The sequence below is a fragment of the Caretta caretta genome, chromosome 9 (assembly GCF_965140235.1).
Source record: "Caretta caretta isolate rCarCar2 chromosome 9, rCarCar1.hap1, whole genome shotgun sequence".
In the NCBI taxonomy this organism is placed as follows: Eukaryota; Metazoa; Chordata; order Testudines; family Cheloniidae; genus Caretta; species Caretta caretta.
This window is the reverse complement of record NC_134214.1, coordinates 72,867,848-72,890,768: the sequence shown is the minus strand read 5'-3', so window position 1 is coordinate 72,890,768 and position 22,921 is coordinate 72,867,848. Positions and strand designations below refer to the sequence as shown.

The 22,921-nt window shown below is 41.7% G+C and overlaps 1 long non-coding RNA gene across 1 annotated transcript in view; it reads right to left on the bottom strand.

Moving 5' to 3' along the window:
- The window catches only part of LOC125643048 (uncharacterized), a 209,718-nt gene that overhangs the window by 145,310 nt on the left and 41,487 nt on the right, over positions 1-22,921 (bottom strand). Inside the window, exon 2 of the long non-coding RNA XR_012669970.1 lies at positions 10,416-10,489. This is a non-coding gene — a long non-coding RNA (uncharacterized LOC125643048). The remainder of the gene's footprint in view (positions 1-10,415; positions 10,490-22,921) is intronic.

Here is a 22,921-nt window from a genome sequence, read left to right as displayed (position 1 = left end):
GAATACTCTCGGTGCTGTGGAGAGTCCAACAGTGAGTACCCTGTATTGGAAATGGTCATGTCCGATTGTGAACCGTATGAAGCGTCTGTGGGCTGGATGAATGGATATATGAAAATAGGCGACCTGTAGGTCAAGGGCTGTGAACCAGGCCCCTTGTTCCCATGCAGGTATTATTGTGCCCAGGGTGCCAAGGGATAGAGTAACTGGATCGAACTATTTCTAGGACCCAGTAGTCCTGTGTAATCTGCTGCTAGGCATGGTGGAAAACCTGGAGGCAGTGGCCAAATGGGCAAGTAGGCAGTGGAGTCAAGGAGTGGTCGTGCAGACTCTTGACTAACACTTCAAAATTGGGAGATAGCTGTTTGCATTTGGTTTTGTCTGCGCTTAAGAGGTCTAGGATGATTCCTGGACATAACGTATGGTCTGTTCTGAGGTCGGTGATACTGTTGTGTGTGTGGCCTCTGGTAAGGTTGACACCGTTGTCTCCTGGGAAGAGATGGGTAAATGCCCAGGGTGCGCAGGGTCGCTCTAGAGTCTTTCATGGTGTGAAGGACTTCATCAGTTTTCTTGGAAAAAAGTTTGTCTTTATCAAAAGGGGAGGTCCTCCACTTTGGTCTGTAAGTCTTTGGGGATACCTGATGCAGACAGCCAGGAAGATCTATGCATAACCACAGCAATTGCAGTAGTGCAGGCAGCTGTATCCGACATGTCCAGAGATGCTTGTAGGGCCATTCTGGAAACAAATTGGCCCTTGACAAGGACTGACTTAAAATCTGCTCTCCTGTCCTCTGGAATATGGGAGGTAAAAATCAAAGAGTTTATTGTAGTTAACAAAGTCATAGCTTCAAGTAGGGCGGAATAGTTTACAATTCTGAATTGCAGAGTGGAGGAGGTATAAACCTTGCAGCCCAAGGTGTCAAGACATTTGAGGTCCTTGTCTTGCTGGGTGCGCTGGTAGTGTGGCTGTTTGGTCCTGTGAGTCACTGCATCCACTACCAGAGAATTTGGTTGTGGATGAGAGAATAAGAAGTCTACATCCTTAGCAGGAACATAATATTTGCGTTCAGCCTTTTTGCAAGTTGCTAAGATAGAGGCTGGGGTCTGCCAGAGACTGTCAGCTGGTTCTAGGAGTGCTTCATTTATGGGAAGCGCAATATTTGAGGGCCCAGAGGGTTGGAGGATTTTGAGGAGTCTGTATTGTGTAATAATATGACCAATCTCCTGGACCTCCTCTAAAGGGATGTCTTGGCTGAGTGCCATCCTCTTGAAAAGTTCCTGGAATTGTTTGAAATTGTCCACACTCTGTGGAGGTGGAGGCATGAGGGCTCCCATCTGGAGCTGATGGAGAGTTAGGAGTCGGCGAATCAGGGTATGGTCCATAGCCCACCTCTTCAGAGGGGGGTTCAGGTGCTCTAGAAGTAGATAGAGCTGGAGCTGGAGGCACAGAAGGAGGTCTGGTGGAAGAAACATGAGGGTGAGTGGCAGTAGGAGCTGGCCAAGGGTACCACTGAAGCCAAGGCATGGGATAAGAGAAGTTAGGTGTTGCCCATGGGGGGGCATAGCAGGGAAACCAAGGCTGGTGGTTGTCAGCCGTGACCTGAGGTGCAAAAGGTTCTGGTGGAGGAGGAGAGGTAGGTGGGGAGAACTCCTGCTGTTGCTGCATATCAGGCTCACTGTCAGTAAAGGTGGCCAGGTCAGGTGGGGAGAGCAGCTGGTCAAAGAGTGAGCACTGTGTGTCCAGGAGTGGAGAGTTAGGCTCAGGTGCCACTGAAAGGTCGTCCTGACTGAGGAACTGTTGTTGCTGTTCCCTAGTGTCTGACTCCGCTGCACGCGATCTGTGTTCAGAGGCATGCACAGACTTTTTCTTCGCTTTTCCCAGAGCCACAGGTCTCTTGTATGCGCCCTGCAGGGAGGTCCGCTGCTGCTATGCGCCCTGCGGGAGGTCCGCTGACGTTCTTGTTGGCACCAGGGTAGAGCGCGCTGTCGGCACTGGGTCTATTTTTGGTGCTGAAGGGACTGGTGCCTAGAAGATTTTCCCTGCGTGGGAAGTCGGGTCCCTGCCTCTGTGCTCCGCAAGAGCCATGGCTGAGATGCCAGGACAGTCAGAGGTGCCTGCCTTCAGCGCTTACAGCACTGAGGATAAGGATCTCGCAGGAGACCATTTACCCTTGTGAAAGTCTCTTCTTGGAGACAGTTGGACTTCTTGCCTCTCTGCCTGAGAGGGTGAAGCCATGCTCCCAACTGGTTCTGACCTGGCCAGGGAGGATGAGGGAGAGGGTTTGACAGTACCCGTCTCCAGAGGCGGCTGCAGAGATTTCTGCATGAGAAGCATTTTCAGCCTCAGGTCCCTCTCACAACGAGCCCTGGTTTTGAGGCTCGTGCAATGGACACACTTAGCAGGGACACGTGTCTGGCCGAGGCACTTCACACAACGTGAGTGTCCATTGGACCTTGGCATGGAGTTCTGACAGGAAGCACATTTCTTAAATCTTGAAGCCCCTGGCATAATTGAACTTGGAGTGTAAGGGGAGAGTGTCTCCGCGGGAGATAAGCTTGAGGAAAATATGGGTTGTTGTTTTTTAAACTAAGTAACTATTCTAACGGAAGGGAAACAACTGGGATGTTACTAACTAACTATTTCTATATTCTTTGTAATTGTTTCCTTCAGAGACCAGGGAAGAGGATCAGCTCTTCCCCGTGCCCAGTCTTCAGCAGAGGATGGTTGAGAAGGAATTGAGAGGGGCGTGAGATGCGCATGCTCAGGCAGACTCTAACGAGACCGCGAGACAGCAGCTGAGCGCGAGCATCCTGACTAGGCACTGCTACCGAAGATCTCCGATCAATGGCGCCGGGACACACCATGACCTGGAGTGGAGCACCCACAGGAACAGCACTCGAAGAAGAACTGAAGATTTCTTACCAGCCACGCTATTAACGTGCAGTTATACATAGAAATGGAAGCTGCATAAAAATGCAGCTATTAATTCTAGTCATATTCTTCTCTCAAATTTTATGTTTTAATTGGGAACTTCTGCAACTTAAAAAAAGTATTTTCAAAGATCATGGTCGCATTATGGAAAAATGGACAGCACTATCTTTTGTACAACATAAGATTAATGTATCTGATCAAAAGTTAAAATTCAATTTTATTTAAAAAGTAATGACTTTTCTGAATTTCCTCACCAGAGAGCCACAGGACACTGAAAAACCACAGGTAGAAATTGTCCTTCGCTTTGTCCAAACAGCAAATGATGAGCAATTTTTCTTTACTTGGTAAGCCTTGAGTTCAAGGCTCTGGACCAAATTCTGCTCTGCTACACTGGCATGTTCTGGAGTAATGCCAATGAAGTAGATGTTTACACTGATGTAGTTGAGCAATATTTGACTGTCCATGTACCACTTTTGTTGGTGACATTGCTAACACTAAGGCAGGGCATAAGCTTTCTGCATTGTTTAGGTATTTGTGCTTTCACTGATACTTTCAGGGGAAAATATATCTGGACTCATGTCTTGGAAGGAAAACCTTATTTCAGGTCACCTTTAAAATGTATTGTTCTGCTTCTGAGGTGTCAAAGAGGGTTTAGATCAGGGAGTGGTTAATTCATGTTGATAGAGAAACTGGTGAGGCATTCTTTCCTATTTTGTTTTTATTGCCATTATGCACATTGTTTCTGTTGCTTTGAGCAGTGATGGTAAAATGAAAAAAGAAGAAAACTTAAAACATACTTGTGATGTTACTCTCCATGTTCTTCATATAAATATTGTTATGATATGAATATGGCATAATTAAGATATGTTTTATGCAAGATGGGTCATGTGAGATATCATTGGAAAGGTTATGATTTGCTGAATGTGTTTATCCAATTTGTATGCATGTATCTTTTCTGTATCTGGAGTTAGCATATTAACTATGTAACAATTACAACTATGTTTTCACCTGGGAAGCGCCCACCAGACAGTAGGCAAAGAGCCTGGATGAGCCATTAAGGAGAACAATAGAATTTTGAAAATGCTAATTTCACTCCTTCCTGAGAAGTTTATTGGGATGCTGTATTAACACAGCAGGGTCAGGTGACCATGTCACCTGGTACTGGACAATATCTTAACTTGCTGGTACTTTTCCACGTACGGGGACGGGGATCAAACAAAGGATTCCCACCTTAGGTAAATCCTTTTTTAAGGCTGGGGAGGGGGTTAATCTTATCTCTCTCTCCATTGCTGCCAGGAAGGAAGACTGCTAAAAACAACTAGAGGGAAAGGCAGGGTTGAGTCCAGACTAAGACAGGGGTCCAGTCTATAAAGAGAAATAACTGGAACTCTAAGCTACGGAAACTCTGCAACTTGCCTAAAACATTGAGAGTGAGAAATTACATTCTGTAACCTGTTTATTGAGCGTGTTAAGTCTAGTTAGTTTTATTTGCTCAGTAATCTGCTTTGTTCTGTTTGTTATTCCTTATAATGACTTAAATTTACCTTTTGTAGTTAATAAACTTATTTCTTGTTCATAACATAACCCAGCATGTGGAATTCATATCTGGGGGGGGGGGGGGGCAAGAAGCTGTGCATATCTCTCTCCACATTGAGGGAGAGGGTGATTTTTATGAGCTTGCGCTGTGCAGATTTTTCTACATAACACAAGACAATATTATATTGGGTTTACTCCCCAAAGGGGGTGTGCATGTGAGTGCTTAGTAAATTTCTGAACTGATACTTCCCACACAGTGCTGATTTCAGTCTGTGTCTGCAGCTCAGTGTGGCCTTACCTGTGTGCATGCTAGAGAAGGCTTGAGGGCATGGCACAACTAAGACAGGGTGAGGAAACCCAGGCTGATGGAATGGGTGGAACCAATGGGACCCCAGCACATCAGGTGGCATCCTGGATGGGGGAATCTAACATGTCACAATACAAATACAAAATATTCTCTCTCCAACAATATACAGCTTGTGCCCAAAATCTCCAGCCATACTGTTTCTCTCAGTGCCTCTTTTCCAAGGCACTGCTTCCAACTGCTACAGTCCAAACACACTGAAGCCCTGGTATAAGAACATATGCTTGCCCTGTCACTTAAAAATTATTACTCTGACATAGAAGTACAAAACTGAATTTGAGGGTTGTGCATGTGAAATGCCATCTACAGACATTCTTAACCAATCTAATTGGGGTTATCTTGCTTACAAATAAGGAATAATTTTAACCTACTACATCTAAAAGCAATCCTGCCTGGTACTCAATGTGGTAATTATCTTTTAAATTCCTCATTCCATACCAATAAGAAGTGATGTATTATCCACAGCCAAAGGAAAACCAGAGCTGCTTTTCACAGAGCCAGTGCTAATACATCGTTGCTTTTACAACTTGGTTACTGTATTTGGACCCCAACCTGAAAGGGACTGAATTCTCCCGGCAAACTATTGAGTAGCCTCAATCTGCAGTGCTGTCACTGAGAGTTGAGGGTACTCAACTCCCTACAGCAGTAGTTTTCAATCTGTGGTCCGCACTTCCCTGTGAGTCCGCAGACTATTTCTAAGGGATTCTCAAAAAGTTTTCATTACCATAGAACAGAGGTTTTCAACCTGTGGTCCGCAGACCCCATTGCATCTGCAGATTATGTCTAAGATTTCCAAAGGGGTCCATACCTCCCTTTGAAAATGTTTAGGGGTCCACAAATGAAAAAAGGTTGAAAACCACTGTCCGACAGGATCAGGCACTTTGTAGTGTAGGGTCAGTCCTGGGGCCAGTTTTGTTCAATATCTTCATTAATGATCTGGAGGATGGCGTGGATTGCACCCTCAGCAAGTTTGCAGATGACACTAAACTGGGAGGAGTGGTAGATACGCTGGAGGGTAGGGATAGGGTACAGAGGGACCTAGACAAATTAGAGGATTGGGCCAAAAGAAATCTGAGGAGGTTCAACAAGGACAAGTGCAGAGTCTTGCACTTAGGATGGAAGAATCCCATGCACCGCTACAGAATTATGGACCGTATGGCTAGGCAGCAGTTCTGCAGAAAAGGACCTAGGGGTGACAGTGGACGAGAAGCTGGATATGAGTCAACAGTGTGCCCCTGTTGCCAAGAAGGCCAATGGCATTTTGGGCTGTATAAGTAGGAGCATTCCCAGTAGACCGAGGGACGTGATCATTCCCCTCTATTCGGCACTGGTGAGGCCTCATCTGGAGTACTGTGTCCAGTTTTGGGCCCCACACTACAAGATGGATGTGGAAAAATTGGAAAACGTCCAGCGCAGGGCAACAAAAATGATTAGGGGGCTGGAGCACATGACTTATGAGGAGAGGCTGAGGGAACTGGGATTATTTAGTCTGCAGAAAAGAAGAATGAGGGGGGATTTGATAGCTGCTTTCAACTACCTGAAAGGGAGTTCCAAAGAGGATGGATCTAGACTTTTTCAGTGGTACCAGATGACAGAACAAGGAGTAATGTCTCAAGTTGCAGTAAGGGAGGTTTAGGTTAGATATTAGGAAAAACTTTTTCACTCAGAGAGTGGTGAAGCACTGGAATGGGTTACCTAGGGAAGTGGTGGATTTTCCTTCCTTAGAGGTTTTTAAGATCAGGCTTGACAAAGCCCTGGCTGGGATGATTTAGTTGGGGATTGGTCCTGCTTTGAGCAGGGGGTTGGACTAGATGACCTCCTGGGGTCCCTTCCAACCCTGATATTCTAGGATTCTATGATTTTTAATCTGCTAAAGCAAAGTAGAGTGCTAAATTATATAGCGGTGTTTCCAGTAGGAATTATAATTAAATTAACTCATTTAATTTAGTCCACTGAACTACCATGCACAAGTAATGACACTCTCACGCTGTCAACTGTCAAAATCCAACCCAGTTTGATTTGGCGGTAAAAAGCTCCTTCTCACAACATTCTTTAGACAATTAGGGCTGGTCTACAGTAACGCTGTAAATCGATCTAAGTTAGGCTACTTCAGTTATCAGAGTAGCAGCTGTGTTAGTCTGTATCCGCAAAAAGAAAAGGAGTACTTGTGGCACCTTCGAGACTAACAAATTTATTTGAGCATAAGCTTTCGTGAGGTGAGCTGTAGCTCACGAAAGCTTATGCTCAAATAAATTTGTTAGTCTCGAAGCTGCCACAAGTACTCCTTTTCTTTTTACTTCTGTTATGTAAGTCGACGTAGCTTAGGTCAACTTACAGTGGTGTATATACCGTGCTGTGTTGTGTTATGTCACTCTCCTGCTGACTTACCTTCCCCCTCTCCGGGAGGTGGAGTACAGACTTCAATGGGAGAGCGCTCTCCCATCGACTTAGCTTGTCTTCACCAGACCCACTAAATTGATAGCACTGCATCGAACACAACAGTGCTGATTTAGCCAGAAGTGTCGACGTGACCTTAGTCCCTTCTCATGGGTTATACTGAAAAAGTGTCTTATGATTTGGAGCATGAGATAGGTAGTGGAGTCATGCCAATTTTAGATTATTGCATCTATGTGTCATAGCATCAAACTGGATATTTACTGGAGCTTGATTCTGCAAGATGCTTAGCTCTCCTCCAAGATACTGAGCATCAGTTTCATTTTTAATGTCTGTATCAATTTATCTATGGACAATAGCAATGTCAGAACTGTAATTTTATAAAAGAATTGAAAAAAGGGAAAAATTATGCATTTCATTTATCAATTCAATTTATACTGGGAGGATGCTTTCTTGCAGGCTGAAATCAAGGTTTGACTGCAGCTTTCTGAGACTCTCAGTCCTGGTGAGAAGAAAACATATAAAAGCAAAATGTTTTCTTGGGGAACTTTGTACACTATACAGGTTTCATTGTCCTCCAAGAGCCAAGATACCAATAGATTTTAAGGCCAGAAGGGACCATTATAATTATCTTTTCTGATCTCCTGTATAAACACAGGGAAAAGAATTTCATCCAGTGATTCCTGCATCAGGACCATAACTTCTCTAACAGAATAACATTTTTCCTACATTTTTTGATCCAACGAAGTGGGTATTCACCCACGAAAGCTTATGCTTCAATACGTCTGTTAGTCTATAAGGTGCCACAGGACTTTGCCATTTTTTTCCTAAATCTTCAATCTTGTATTAAGGATTTTAAGAGACTGAGAATCCAGCACCTTCCCAGGCAAGTTGTTCCAATGGTTAATTACTCTCATGGCTAAACATATACATATATCTAGCCTGTAGTATTCCAGGCGTTGGTTCAGCTTCCAGCCATTGGATCATATTGTGCTTCTTCATGCTAGACTGAAGAGCTCCCTCCTATCAGAAAACTTCTACCTATCCAGGTACTTATGGACCATTATCAAGTCACTTCTTAATCTTCTCCTGGATAAAATGAGCAGATGGAGCTTCCTAAATCTTTCATTGTAAGATTTTTATTGTAGGCCTCTTATAAATTCTTGCAGGATTTTTCTTAATCCTTTTCAATTGGTCAACATCCTTTTGAAGTGTTTACACCAGAATGGCACACAGTATTCCAGAAATGGTCTCAGTAATGCTCTATACAGAGCATTGCCTCTACTCTGAACAGAGTAATGCTACCCCCTTACTCTTAATCAATATTCCCTTACTTATCCACCCAAGAATTACATTAACCCTTTTAGCTACACCAGAAGCTCATGTTTGGTTGCTTATCCACCATGAACCCTAAATCCTCACAGAATCACCTATTACACTTTGCAGAATACAATCATCATCCTTGAAGTCTGACCTACATTCTTTGTTCCTAGATGTATGAGCCTGCATTTGGTTGTATTAAAAGGTATGTTGTTCAAATGGCCACATTTTACCATGAAATCCAGATTGCCCTATAGAAATGACCTGTCATTATTTGCAGCTCCATCAAATTGCCATCTGCATACTTTATCAGCAATGATTTTATATTTTTCTTCCAAATCATTGAATCATTATATACCAGCAAAAGAAGCACACCTTGTTACCTTTAAATTATCAGTGCTATTGATAGATAAAAATTGTTGAACGTTAAAGCACATAGCCAAGGATCAAAGAAAAAAAACTAAACATTTTCTGAAAGATATAAAAGGATATACATTTACCTAATGCATTTACCTAGGGCAATGTAAAGGATTATGGCTTTTAATTTTGTTGTATAATTTTCTGAAATGCCTACTCAATGCCTACTCAACTCTAGGTTAAATTGCACTGCAGGTGTAATGAAGATGCTTAGAAATATGTAGAACTCATGCATGAGGAATGATTTTTTCTGTCTTTCTAAAAATACATTTTTGTTGTGGTAGACATTAATGAGTTATGGCTTTTCTTAGGATGGAAAATAACAATCGTCTTTTTAGCAGGCTCATCCTATTTATTCTTTAGGGAGTGTCATATTTAAAATTAAATTAGCAGACATGTTAAAAAGCAAGTCAAATGAACACTGAATGAAATTGTTGAAAAACAATCACATCTCTCAATACTGGAGAGTTTGGAGATAAGAATGCATGTCTCAATCGATTATCATTCTCATGAATCAAAATCTATTATAGAATATATACTGTCAGTACTAACAACGCATAATTTATCATATACTAACTGCATGTGATTTGTTAGCGTAATTAAAAGTTAAGCAGACCATCTTATTACTTACCAGTTCCAATAACAGTAAAGATACAGTTGATGTATTTTATTTTGACACAGTGTATGTTAGGTTAAAAATAAAACTGTAAACAGAGTATGTTGATTTGAATTTCCCCATGGCTAACAATGCCAAGTTCTCAAAATCTCAGCCTTGGGGGAATTGTTTTCCCCTTTGATTCAGAATAGCAATGAAATAAGAAGAAGTATCCCAGCTCCTCTAACAATCTCAAGCAGGGGCAATGCAATTCAACTGCTGACACATTTAACAAGAAACCAATGTGGGTATGTTTGCAAATGTTCCAATCTGCTTCCCTGAAAACTGCTTTTGTAGATTGAAATCACAACCACCAAAAAGGAAAATGTCATCACTCAACAAAAATTGGACAGAAACACACTTTTAAAAAATTCCATTTGCAACAATTACGTCTCAGACATTCATCTCCTGTTGAAGTTATCTGGTCACTATATTTGTTTTCAGAATTAGAGCCATAACTTTTTATATTTCCAGCATTGAAAGAAAAATACATTCAGATCCCAGCAGGATAATTAGCATTCAAACTTATTGCAATATATGAGAAACTAATTCTTTGATGCATTCTTGTGTTTATAAGCTAGTGATTTGCACACTGGTTTTTGTAATAGAAAGAGGTGGCTTAAATTATTTAAAACAATGCATACAAGAGAGCTTTATGAAAAGATAATTACAGATCACTGAAGGGAGATGGCAGTGAATTTGTTCTGGATTACTTGAAATTCTTAGAACACATTAAGTACATACTTGCCAAAGCAAAAACTGATTTATCAACAATGAATTCATCTGAGAGGGAAACTCACCTTTATTCACATTTAGTACTGGGTGATTTCACATTTCCATTCTTGTCAGGTTAACAGGGATAAAGTGATACTTCCTACATTCAGAAAAAGAAAGATAATGTTAGTTTCTCAAGCACTTCATGCATCTTGCAGGAAATATATGCTATAAAAAATAAAGTAGTTCTAGTGAAAATAAAAGTGTGATTGCTTGAACAATGCCATCAAGCTCATTTTGACAAAAATGATTCAAGTCTGGTATTCAGTAGCCCTGTCTGCCTATTGGTAAAAGAGATGGTGTGCGCATATGGGTTTTTCCCCCTCTCGAGAGATTTAAGATACCTTAGGATCCCACCCAAGCTACAACATTAAGACAGTTTGTGTTCGTTAAGGTGTTAAACCATGTTTGTGTGGGTGTTAACCTAAGGGATGGGTTCAATTGAATTAAGGAAACTTGATTGAAAACCAACGTCCCCTTTTTTGGCCTAAGTAGAGACAGAGCCACTGATACCATTTTGTTCAGCACAAAGTTCATTGAGTGTGATAAAGTTATGTTATTCAACCATAAACACAGATTAGGTCTAGACTGGTCTTTCTGGCTTCTGACTGAAAGCGTCATTGGCTCTGATACACTGGTATTCTAAAAAGAAAAGGAGTACTTGTGGCACCTTAGAGACTAACAAATTTATTTGAGCATAAGCTTTCGTGAGCTACAGCTCACTTCATCGGATGCATTCAGTGGAAAATACAGTGAAGAGATTTTTTATACATAGAGAGCATGAAACAATTGGTGTTACCATACACACTGTAATGAGAGCGATCACTTAAGATGAGCTATTACCAGCAGCAGAGCGGGGGGGGGGGGGGGGGAGAGGTTAGGGGGCGGGGGGAGAAACCTTTTGTAGTGAAAATCGAGGTGGGCCATTTCCAGCAGTTGAAAAGAACTTCTGAGGAACAGTGCGTGTGTGTGTGTGGGGGGGGGAAGAAACATGGGGAAATAGTTTTACTTGTGTAATGACCCATCCACTCCCAGTCTCTATTCAAGCCTAAGTTAATAGTATCCAGTTTGCAAATTAATTCCAATTCAGCAGTCTCTTGTTGGAGTCTGTTTCTGAAGTTTTTTTGTTGAAGAATTGCCACTTTTAGGTCTGTAATCGAGTGACCAAAGAGACTGAAGTGTTCTCTGACTGGTTTTTGAATGTTATAATTCTTGATGTCTGATTTGTGTCCATTTATTCTTTTACATAGAGACTGTCCAGTTTGACCAAAGTACATGGCAGAGGGGCATTGCTGGCACATGATGGCATATATCACATTGGTAGATGTGCAGGTGAACGAGCCTCTGATAGTGTGGCTGATGTGATTAGGCCCTATGGTGGTGTCCCCTGAATAGATATGTGGACACAGTTGGCAATGGGCTTTGTTGCAAGGATAGGTTCCTGGGTTAGTGGTTCTGTTGTGTGGTGTGTGGTTGCTGGTGAGTATTTGCTTCAGGTTGGGGGGCTGTCTGTAAGCAAGGACTGGCCTGTCTCCCAAGATCTGTGAGAGTGATGGGTCGTCCTTCAGGATAGGTTGTAGAGGTTTTAGTTGGGGGTGAAGGTGATGGCTAGTGGCGTTCTGTTATTTTCTTTGTTGGGCCTGTCCTGTAGTAGGTGACTTCTGGGTACTCTTCTGGCTCTGTCAATCTGTTTCTTCACTTCAGCAGGTGGGTATTGTAGTTGTAAGAATGCTTGACAGAGATCTTGTGGGTGTTTGTCTCTGTCTGAGGGGTTGGAGCAAATGCGGTTGTATCATAGAGCTTGGCTGTAGTCAATGAATCGTGTGGTGTGGTCTCGATGAAAGCTGGAGGCATGTAGGTAGGAATAGCAGTCACTAGGTTTCCGGTATAGCTCACGAAAGCTTATGCTTAAATAAATTTTAGTCTCTAAGGTGCCACAAGTACTCCTTTTTTTTTTTTTGCGAATACAGACTAACACGGCTGCTACTCTGAAACCTGTGGTACTCTAGTTGAATTAAACTTAGATTTCTGACAATGATTTTTATGGTTCTCTGAGTTCCTTAAGACTCTGCCCCTTGATTGCTTATAGTAAGTAACAGTATCATAGCCACATTATAACATACATTAATAACTATGTCAAGAAAAGAGAATGGCAACCATCCTCAAATGGACAGAAGTTTTGTTTTTTTGAGAAGACATCTCTTGATGAGGGTGTTGTTGCTTCACTGACAAAGGAAATTGCTGCTGTTTCTGGAATTGTCCTCCAGTTGTTCAGTGTCTTGCCCCTATTTAGGGAAGGTGATATAGAATGTGGTGGCTATTTGATTATAAGTGCAGTCAGACACTAGTAGGGTTCTGGTTTTGCTTAGCAGTTGAGAATGCTCTGCTGATTTTAAATGAAGGTCAATAGGACATTTTGGTTAGCTGTTATGCTTGATACGAAAGAACATGGGTGCTGTTTTGATGACAAAGAAATATGACTGAACTGCTGTCCAGTGGTTCATGTTATCAGTAGAAAACATTGTAAGAGTCCATCACTGATTGATATCTGTCTACCACAACCTGGGGGTTTGGTATGTGGCATCTCAAGGATCTGTCCATCTTCCACTACGTGCAAAACATCTGAGGCCTCTTGGCAAGGTAGTTTGTAAACACATGATGGAGTATTATCAAGATGCCATATATCTTGTCCTATAAATATTGCAATTTTCTCCTGAGGGTTATTTAGATAATAGTGCTAACTAATGTGTCTTAGCTTTCATATCCTCACCATGGGAAAACAGATCTTGCAGCATGGTGTTAGTTGCCATTGTGAAGATATTCTTATTTTCTTCATGTTCTATCTTATTGAATGGACTTGTTTACAAGGAGTTGAGGTAAAGATCTTAATGTCACAATCGAATTTGCCTTAAAAAGCTGCATGGTACAAAATATTTTTTTGTGTCATGGGTTAGTGAGGCTGCACCCAAATTTATCACATGATGACCTGCAAAACTTACATACGACTGATTACAAGGTCTGATTATTGAGATTCGCTGAGGGAGTCCGCCAGCTCGTTTCGTACCCCTGGGAGATAGGACACCTCGAGGTGAATTGCATGAGCTATGCAAAGGTCCCAGAGGTGGAGAGCCTCGTGACAGAGTGGCAAGGAACAAGCTGTTTGTTTATATAAAACACGACAGTAGTGTGGTCTGTCAGAACTGTCACGCTGTGACCACTCAGAGTGGTGTGAAAGGTCTGGCAGGCGAGACGAACCGCCCTGAGCTCCTTCACGTTGATATGGAGCGACTGCTCTGTTCTGGACCACAACCTCTGCATCATGAGGTCCCCCAGGTGAGCCCCCATCCGTGTTCTGACGTGTCCGTCACCAGCGTCAGGTCCGGTTGTGGGGCGGCCAAGGGGAAGCCTTCACAAACCACAGGATGGGACTGCCACCACAGCAGGGAGTCCAGCACGTCCCTTGGGGCTGTCACTACCAAGTCCAGGGGGTCCCTGCCTGGGGGTTGCACCCGAGCAAGCCATGCCTGCAGAGTCCTGAGTCTCAGTCTGGCATGCCTGACCACGTGCCTGCATACTGCCACGTGGCCCAGGGCATCACTTTTACCTGCAGATTGTTCAGAATACAGCAGCATATTTAGTCATTGGCCCTAATCTATGTTCTTTACACTGACTGTCTATAAAGTGGCAAATTGCCTAGTTTGATCCAGTTTATTTTAAAACCCTAAATATTGTAAGCCAGATATATATATTCAAGCCTCCTATTGATCAGTAGCTGAGCAGACATATCCTTTATCCCAAAATCACATTCTAAATTGCCCCATGAACATGCCTTTTTTATAGTAGGCAGTAGAATGTAGAACTTCTTCCATCACAAATTTGTTCTCCTCAACTTAACACTTTCCTGTTAGAAATCTGGTTTTATTATTGTATTATTGACTCCATATCAAATTAATTCCCCCTCAATTTTGCATTGGAATCCACTGGCTTTTATTTGAGCATGAGTTTAATAAAGTTTTCACTGTATTTAACTACATTTCAATATGTTGTGTAGCACTCTGACATATTGTAGAGGGTGCTTCCAAAATAAAATGATTATTCTTATAAAGCAGCATGCTAACAACATTGGTTCCAGCTTGAAGCATATTGTATGTTCCAGCCTGCTTTTCTCTTTGGTGATAATAAATATCTTGTAGAAATTATTTGCTTTCCACATAAACCCTAGCAATTTCATAGCCAGGGAAAAATAATTTAATGATAATATCTGACAGTATACAATTAAAATATTGTAGAGGAAAAACATTGGTAACTGTAACAGTAATTAAATTCAGACTAATGTCCCTACAAAGTATAGGGCAGAGCTTTTACTTAATTATTAAGAACTACACCTAAGTAAAAGGAAGATTTTTGTGAAGTCATAAAATAAAAAGTCTGATTCTGAGACGTGAGGAGTATAGAATCATAGAAGATTAGGGCTGGAAGAGACCTCAGGAGGTCATCTAGTCCAATCCCTTGCTCAAAGCAGGACCCACCCCAACTAAATCATCCCAGCCAGGGCTTTGTCAAGCCAGGCCTTAAAAACCCCTAAGGATGGAGATTCTACCACTTCCCTAGGTAACCCATTTCAGTGCTTCACCACCCTCCTAGTGAAATAGTTATTCCTAATATCCAAACTAAACCTCCCCGACTGCAACTTGAGACCACTGCTTCTTGTTCTGTCATCTGCCACCACTGAGAACAGCCTAGCTCCAAAATCTTTGGAACTCCTCTTCAGGTAGTTGAAGGCTGCTATCAAATCCACCCTCACTCTTATTTTCAGCAGACTAAATAAGCCCAGTTCCCTCAGCCTCTCCTCATAAGTCATGTGCCCCAGCCACCTAATCATTTCTGTTGCCCTCCACTGGACTCCCTCGAATTTGCCCACATGGTGGGTGGGTGGGAGCAAAACTGGACACAATACTCCAGATGTGGCCTCACCAGTGCTGAATAGAGGGGAATAATCCCTTCCCTTGATCTGCTGGCAATGCTCAAACTAATGCAGCCCAATATGCCATTAGCCTTCTTGGCAAGAAGGACATACTGTTGACTCTTATCCAGTTTCCCATCCACTGTAATCTCCATCTTCTTTTCTTCAGAACTGCCTCTTAGCCAATCAGTCCCCAGCCTGTAGTGGTGCATAGGATTCTTCCGTCCCAAGTGCAGGAATCTGCACTTGTCCTTGTTGAACCTCATCAGATTTCTTTTGGCCCAATCCTCCAATTTGTCTAGTTCACTATGGACCCTATCCCTACCCTCCAGCATATCTACCTCTCCCCACAGCTTAGTGTCATCTGCGAACTTGCTGAGGGTGAAATCTATACTATCCTCCAGATCATTAATGAAGATGTTGAACAAAACCAGCCCCAGGACCGACCCCTGGGGCACTCTGCTTGATACTGTCTACCAACTAGACATTGAGCTGTCGATCACTACCTGTTGAGCCCCTACAGCAACTCCTAATCATGGCATTGAATCTCTCAGGAATGGGTCAGTAAGTTCAGGCTGAAAATCTCAACTAGCAGTGCAAAAAAAAAGGAACAACAAAGAGATAAGAAGAAATTTAAGTCTTGTATGTAGTGAAATAGTTTTAAGAAGACAGTAGATTGTTAAATATAATGAAGCCAAAATGCACCCATTTATCCTCTCCTTTATACACAGTAGCAAAGCATCAAGCTTAACGGATCACTTATTTATCAGGATAGTGCAAATCTCCTTAACCACAAGGAGTAGGATACTTGCATATTGGGCCAGATTCACCTACTTGCAGCTGGTCTGTGCAAGTCTTCTTTGCTTAAATCTCATGTGTGTATGAGGCTAAAGGAATGTGTGCAAGGGGGTCTCTCATTTGGCTTAGATTAGGCCAGTATGAGGAAAGGGAGATCACCTACATGAATCCCATGTACACTCCCCCCTACACACATAATGGTCACTATTCCAACAGATAGGAATGTATTGCAGCTCCCTGGCTTACCTGTGAATTAAGTCAGTGGATTCTGAATCTAGCTGCCTGTCTACACTCACACTTCCATGATCACTACCACTGTTGGAGTTTGCAATGTTGTAGCAAAAGTGTGAAATTTTAAGGGGAAAAAAAGCATGGAGAAGAAGGATTTTCAAGCATGACCAGTAATTTTAGGTACCCAACTCAAAACAACTTAATGATTATTAGAAAGTGCTGAACTTCTTCTCTCAGTAGCAAACCAGTCTCCAAGATGTCTCAGATTAGATACCCAAAATCATAGGTCATTTTGGAAAATCTTGGCTCTGGAGACCAAAATCTTTGTCACTATGAACAGCTACTGGAATTTAACCACCCTTTCTGAAGTGGCAATAGGCCCATGAGTGTGAAATCCAAACGATGAACACTGTTTTGTGGACTTAAAGTACTTGTCAGTTTAAGTAACTGATTTAACATTGTTATGTGGACCAGAAATATGGATGCTACAAGGGACTTAATGCAGTAGTTCCTTGCATGCAACTATTGTGTTGCTAAGCGACTTCCATCCTGCTGCATCAGCCCTGGGCATATTAGAATATTGCAGCTCCATCTATGTAATTGGAACCAGCATATATTTAGTGCCAGTAAAGTTATTTTCCCAGGGATCTTTTGAAACATTATTACAATATGCAGTTATACAGGTAATTTGTGGGTGATAGTTTTGGTGGTAAAGGTTGGGGAGACTTAACAAGGTTACGTCTACTGTATAATTTAGGTGAGTAATGGCATGTCTCCTTCCTATATGTGAATTTAATTACAGTGACTGTTTAATGGCATATCTAACATTTATTGTTGCTTTTTAGCAAATCCTCTGGTAGCAACTTAGTAAAGTCTTTTTTCCCCTTCCACTTTTTGAATGCTGTATTATGATACTTGATCTTCTATATCAATAAGCAATGAAACGTCATTCATAACAAAAGGCTTTGTATATATTTTTCTGGAGTGGAGCACTTTGAAATATCAAGAAAATCACATTAGGTATTAAGAAGATGAAAGTGAACAGGTTTAATCAAGTGATGTCTGGCATTACCCACAATAAATCTAGATAACCTTATTTTTGTAGCTGTGACATTTGTACACCTGAAATCAGGAAAGATTACTTGCATTAGCCTATTATCATGGTTTAAACAAATATGGGCAGAAAAATGTAAAGCTGAAAAATGAAGTTTAAAATAGGATACTGAATCAGAACTACAATTGGTATCATAAGCAATCATTACTTAACTATACTTTTCCACCATTTAACTATACCTTTAACCACTGTCATTCAGGCAAAGTCATGAAACCTAAGACGACATATTTACTTCGCCTCCACTACACTGTATTAACACGTGATGTGGTTATCTTTTTTCCTTATGTTTCTTAACAAGATATTTGTTTATAAATCAAACTATCCCCTCCATTCCCAGTCTCTTCCTTCTGCCTACCTGACTCACTGAGACCATGACCATTGTTTCTGATATCAAAATTCAGCACCACAGGGTCAATAATGATAATACAGACCCTGAGTTTTGGCATCACTTGACGAATAAGACGTGAAAAGAAAGACAGGTTCCTTAAAAAGGGAAAAGCTCCTGTTTATTCTAAAATATTTTGATAATCAGCAACATTGAGAAAGGCAATATAAAACATGTAAATATATGACAGCAGTTTTAAATTGATTAACCTGCAGCTTTCTGGAAATCTTTCTTATTTTTCCAGACTGGCTGCCAGATTCTCATTTTACATCCCTAAATATCAGAAGAAATGTGTCACTGTGCTTACATATGCATGGAAAACAGCAGATTTTTTTATTAAGTTTGCAAAATAAACTGTACATCATGATTTAGACCTTCTAGTCCTGTCATATGTTTTAAATTCATGTGCGGTTGCAATTTGAATCTTTTCATAAGTATTTCAACTGCTAATAGCAACCCCTACCCGTATACAGAGGTGCTCATTGTTGTTCTTGAAAATATCAATCAATAACTGACGGAGAAAATTCATGTTCCAAAATGAATTAAACAATGCTTCTTGAAAATATTTTTGTTACAAATGGACAGGAAAGATTTCTTTATTTAAAAAAATGCTAATTACCTATTTCCAGAAACTGTACAAACATTTCTTTTGGAAAAGTGCTTAAAACATGGCTTGGGAACAGGAAGAGTCACTCACTTCCCTTTTGTTGTGAGGAAGTTTATATTAAAAACCCTGCTCTACATCTTCTAATTCAAGAGCAATACTAAACAATTCCAGTTATAATCTTCTTAAAACTCTTTTCTGCTCTTATAATATGAATAACAGATTTCTCTCAAAGATTCAATTTGCTTATTCAACCCATCTGAAGCCTCCCTATTTTTCCTATCTTCCACCATGTCCAAACCGAACATAATCTCCTAAATAGATGAAGAATCTTCAGGGACAAATCTCTACGCTTGCTTTCTCAACAATATGGTTAATGGATACCTTTTAGATCAGGCTGAAGTGTCTTTTCCAGCATCTGTCAGGACCCTTTGGGATGGGGGGTTCTGAAGACACCCATAACCAGACCCACGTGTGCCTCCCAAGCAACAGGTAGTGGTGCTTAGCAATGCTGAGGCCAAATGTGAAATTTGGTTTCACCAGGATTTCCTCTTTATTAAGTCCCCAGAGTACCATGAAAATTCAGTTAGCACAAAATTTAACGCTGCTCAATTGCACTCTGAGGCTTAGTGTCACAGGGTGCTCCACTCACCACTTGTCTGGCACCTTCTCCTGGTCACTCTGGGGATTAGCTACTCAAGGTTGATGCCCCTTTCCATGGTTGTACACTATCATCCAATCTCTCACTCTAATCTGCATCTTCTTGCTCATCCCAGGAATTGTAGCATCCTCTTCATGACTCAGCCCTCCAGCTAGGTCACTGGGGGCTTGTCTTCACTACCGAGTAAGTCAACCTAAGTTATGCTACTCCAGCTACAGGAAAAACGTATCTGAAATCAACATAGCTTAGGTCAACTTAGTGTCTTTACTGCACTGTCTCACCTGGAGACGCTCTCCGGTTGACTTCCCTAACTTTTCTCAGGGAGCTGGACCCGCTAAATCGACACCCGCTGCATCGATTGCAGAAGAATCGATCTCTCTGGTAGTGAAGACTAGCCCTCGGTGTTCCCCGCTTCTGGGGTACAGTCCTTCAATTCTCTGCCACTCCCACAGTGACCCAGGCAGTCTTTCTATTCGCTGCCTCAGGTGCCAGTTCTTCAGTGGCTGGTAGGGGAACCCAGGCCTGCCCAATACTGCAGGTTCCAATCCAAGACCCTGTACCCAGCAGTTCTGGGTTTTCCTCTCTAAGCCCTCACTGCTCCTTCCCTGGACTCCTTCCTTCAACTTCTGGTCCCCCTCCTTGCTCTGGGTGTACCAGATCCAAACCCTCCACCCTCTTCCCAGGGAGTGTCTGCCATATCCCAGCAGCAACCCCTATCTATTGCTAGCTTCTTGGCTTTAAAGGCCCAGCCTGTTCCTGTCCAGCTGAACCTGCTTGCAATTAATTCCCTGCTCTCTGGTTCTCTTTCCAGGTGCATCCTGTGGAGTTAATGGGCCTACCTGGCCACCTCCACTCCTTCCAGTCCTGGGTGGGTGGATGCTCCCATCAGAATTAGTCTGCACTTAAAATGTATACTGGCATAACTATTATATTATAGGGGTATTATTAAAAAAAATACCCCAACATCCCTGACCAACATAGCTATGCCAATGTAGATGCAGCTATGCTGAAAGGAGAGGGCTTCTGGGGAGATGGTGTTCCTAGATCAGCTGGAAAACTGCTTCTGCTGGTCTATGCTGTGCCCACACTATGGCTATGCCAGCATAGGCTCTGTAGTGTACACATAGCCTGAGATATCACAACAGAGAAAGCCACAAAGCAGTATTAGCAGTAACGGATCTGCTTGATCCAACCATTAAAATAGCAGGAGGAGGAAGTGGTAGTAAAACTTAACCAAACTACTCCCAAAACTAAAAATCATTTTGTGGAGGGGGGAGAAGGCTCAGGTGAGTACTAAGTTATTCAAAATGGATTCACTACTCCATTATTTATAATGCTGTAGTATACATACATATTTTAGAGCTTTGCCAAAGTTAGAATGAAATAGATATGCCATACAGCTGTGGGGCAGGAAGAAAAAAAATATCTTTCCACAAGTTATTGCAAACCTATAATCATATTTTAGTTCCAGGACCTTTTGCATTTGCAGAATGTTACCAATTTATTTTATGTATAGTCATTTCTATAGGGCTTATTATATTAGTTCCCCCCCCCCCCCACTCAGAAAAGGACATAATTCTAATGTGAGCTGCTGGGTGTTACATGTCCAATGACTTTGAAAATTTGGCCCGAGGTTCCTAGCTAAAATGGTAGTAAGAAAAAAAAGATACTTAGATTTTAATAATGACAAAGTAGAACAGCATCTCTGGTGCAGTTATAGCTAAACATACCACATCTCAGAACATGCAGAATGCAATTCCTGTTCCACTTGCTTCTTTTTCTTATGGCCCTAATTACCTACCACTAAACTCAAGCACTGTTCATAAAATAGTCATCATATTTTTCACTTATATGGAGATTCACACATTTTTAAAGCAATGTAAAAAAAAAAAAAGAAATCAACACAGCAATTGTTACAGAAAATTCAAAGTAACTTGTTCAGTGATAAACAGCAAGTCATACGCAGAGCTTGGATTAGAAAGCTCAAATAATTATTATATACTTGAACACTACTACACTGTCCATCTTGGAATAAATAAATAAATTCATTTCCAAGAGTAAAGAGAAGAGAAATATATGTACCTCCATATTTTGGAGAGGGGACTTGAAATTTGGCCAGGGGTGGCACCACGGTGTCAGGGACATGCCTGTTGCCTTCATCATGAAAATTCAACACATTTTGGCTAAGTTACAAGCCTCAGAAAAAACTGCAGTTTGCACATGTTCAGTAAAGACCTGTTAGAACTTGCAGCTAAGTTCTCTGAAGAGACTGTCTGTACTAGGCATGCTCCAGCCCAGGGCTGCAGGAGCTGAGAAGAACTTTCTCTGAAATTGTTTCATTATGCTGCCAGAGGCTGCTATGGCACGGCACATGTGAACAGAGAGCAGAGATACTGTCTCTCCAATGCTTTCAATATTCCTGCCGTTGGACCTCTGGCAGCTAAGCTGCAGAAAGTGGCCTGAGTAGAATGCAAAGAGATGATGAGTGGAGATGGGGGATAGCAGCAAGAAGACAGAGGGTGAGGAGAAGCCTGAGAGAGCCAGGGAATGTGGGGGTGGACGGGACCAGAAGGGGAGAGGGGCAGGAACTGGAATGGGGGTATATAGAAGATAAGAGGAATGGGAACAGGAGCCAAGCGTTTGGGAACGGGGAAAATGAAGAGAGAGGGACAAGGCAGGAGCTAGGGTGGGGTGGATAGGAGCAAAAGGAGACAGAGACAAATTGGAGACACAGAGGCAGGAGAGTCTATAACCACTAGAGAACACTACCCCCCAGGACATGGAATTGAAGCCAGGAACCCTGAACCTCTACATTCCTCTGCTGTCAGCAGATAGCTGGGAAATCCAGAGCAAAGTGTGTGTCTCGTCCCCCCCTCTAGTGGTTGGTTCACATAGAGAATAACAGCTTACTGTTACCAGTTACTCAGTTCAAACAGTAAAAGTCTACACTATGGATTTAAAGGTCCAAACTTTGCGATGACCCAAGCATCAAATCTTCATGGATCCATATGATGGAATTTCTGTTTTATCAGTGTGTTTTTAAATTTAATTTCCTATTTTTTAAAAGAAAAGACAACTATGTTAAACAAACATTATGTTTATGAAAAAAAGAACCATAGAGTTAGAAAGGTCCAAAAATAAGGTCTCAGCCCCCTTGTGCATATGTTTTATGATACAGTTTATGATTACATAAGATTCCCCCCACAGACTGGGCAGCTGTAAGTAGCTTTGTGGCACCACTGGGGATTGGTGGGGGTGGGCTGGAGGGGAAGAACTAACCCTTTGAGAATCAGTATAGTTATCTAGATTGCAGAGCTCTGCTCAAGTTTAATGTCAGGATTAAGACATGAGGCTTGAATTGGAAACCTTTTATGAGCAGCAAACATATCTTCATACCTGACTGTAAAGCACAAAGCACAGGTTTTTGCTATATGCATAAATGATTTTTTTGCTACATGAATAAATACATTTATTTTAGAGACTTTTTTTTTTAGAACTTATTGTTTGGCTTTCATTGCACAGTCATCTTGATTTACATGCATATTTTACAAACAGTAGACAAAGGTGCACTTCTTGATCTATGATGTCCCTGATTCTCCCTGCAATTAAGTTGTTTAAGCTGCTGGAGTCAAACGTTATGACCATCTTTGGTTTCTGAATTCAGATTTTCAAATGCTGAACGTACGAAGTGTACAAAGCTAAAACAGATCAAGTAGAGCTGAATGAGAGACAAATAGATCAAGAGGGTAACAAATCTTACAAATGAGAGCAACTAA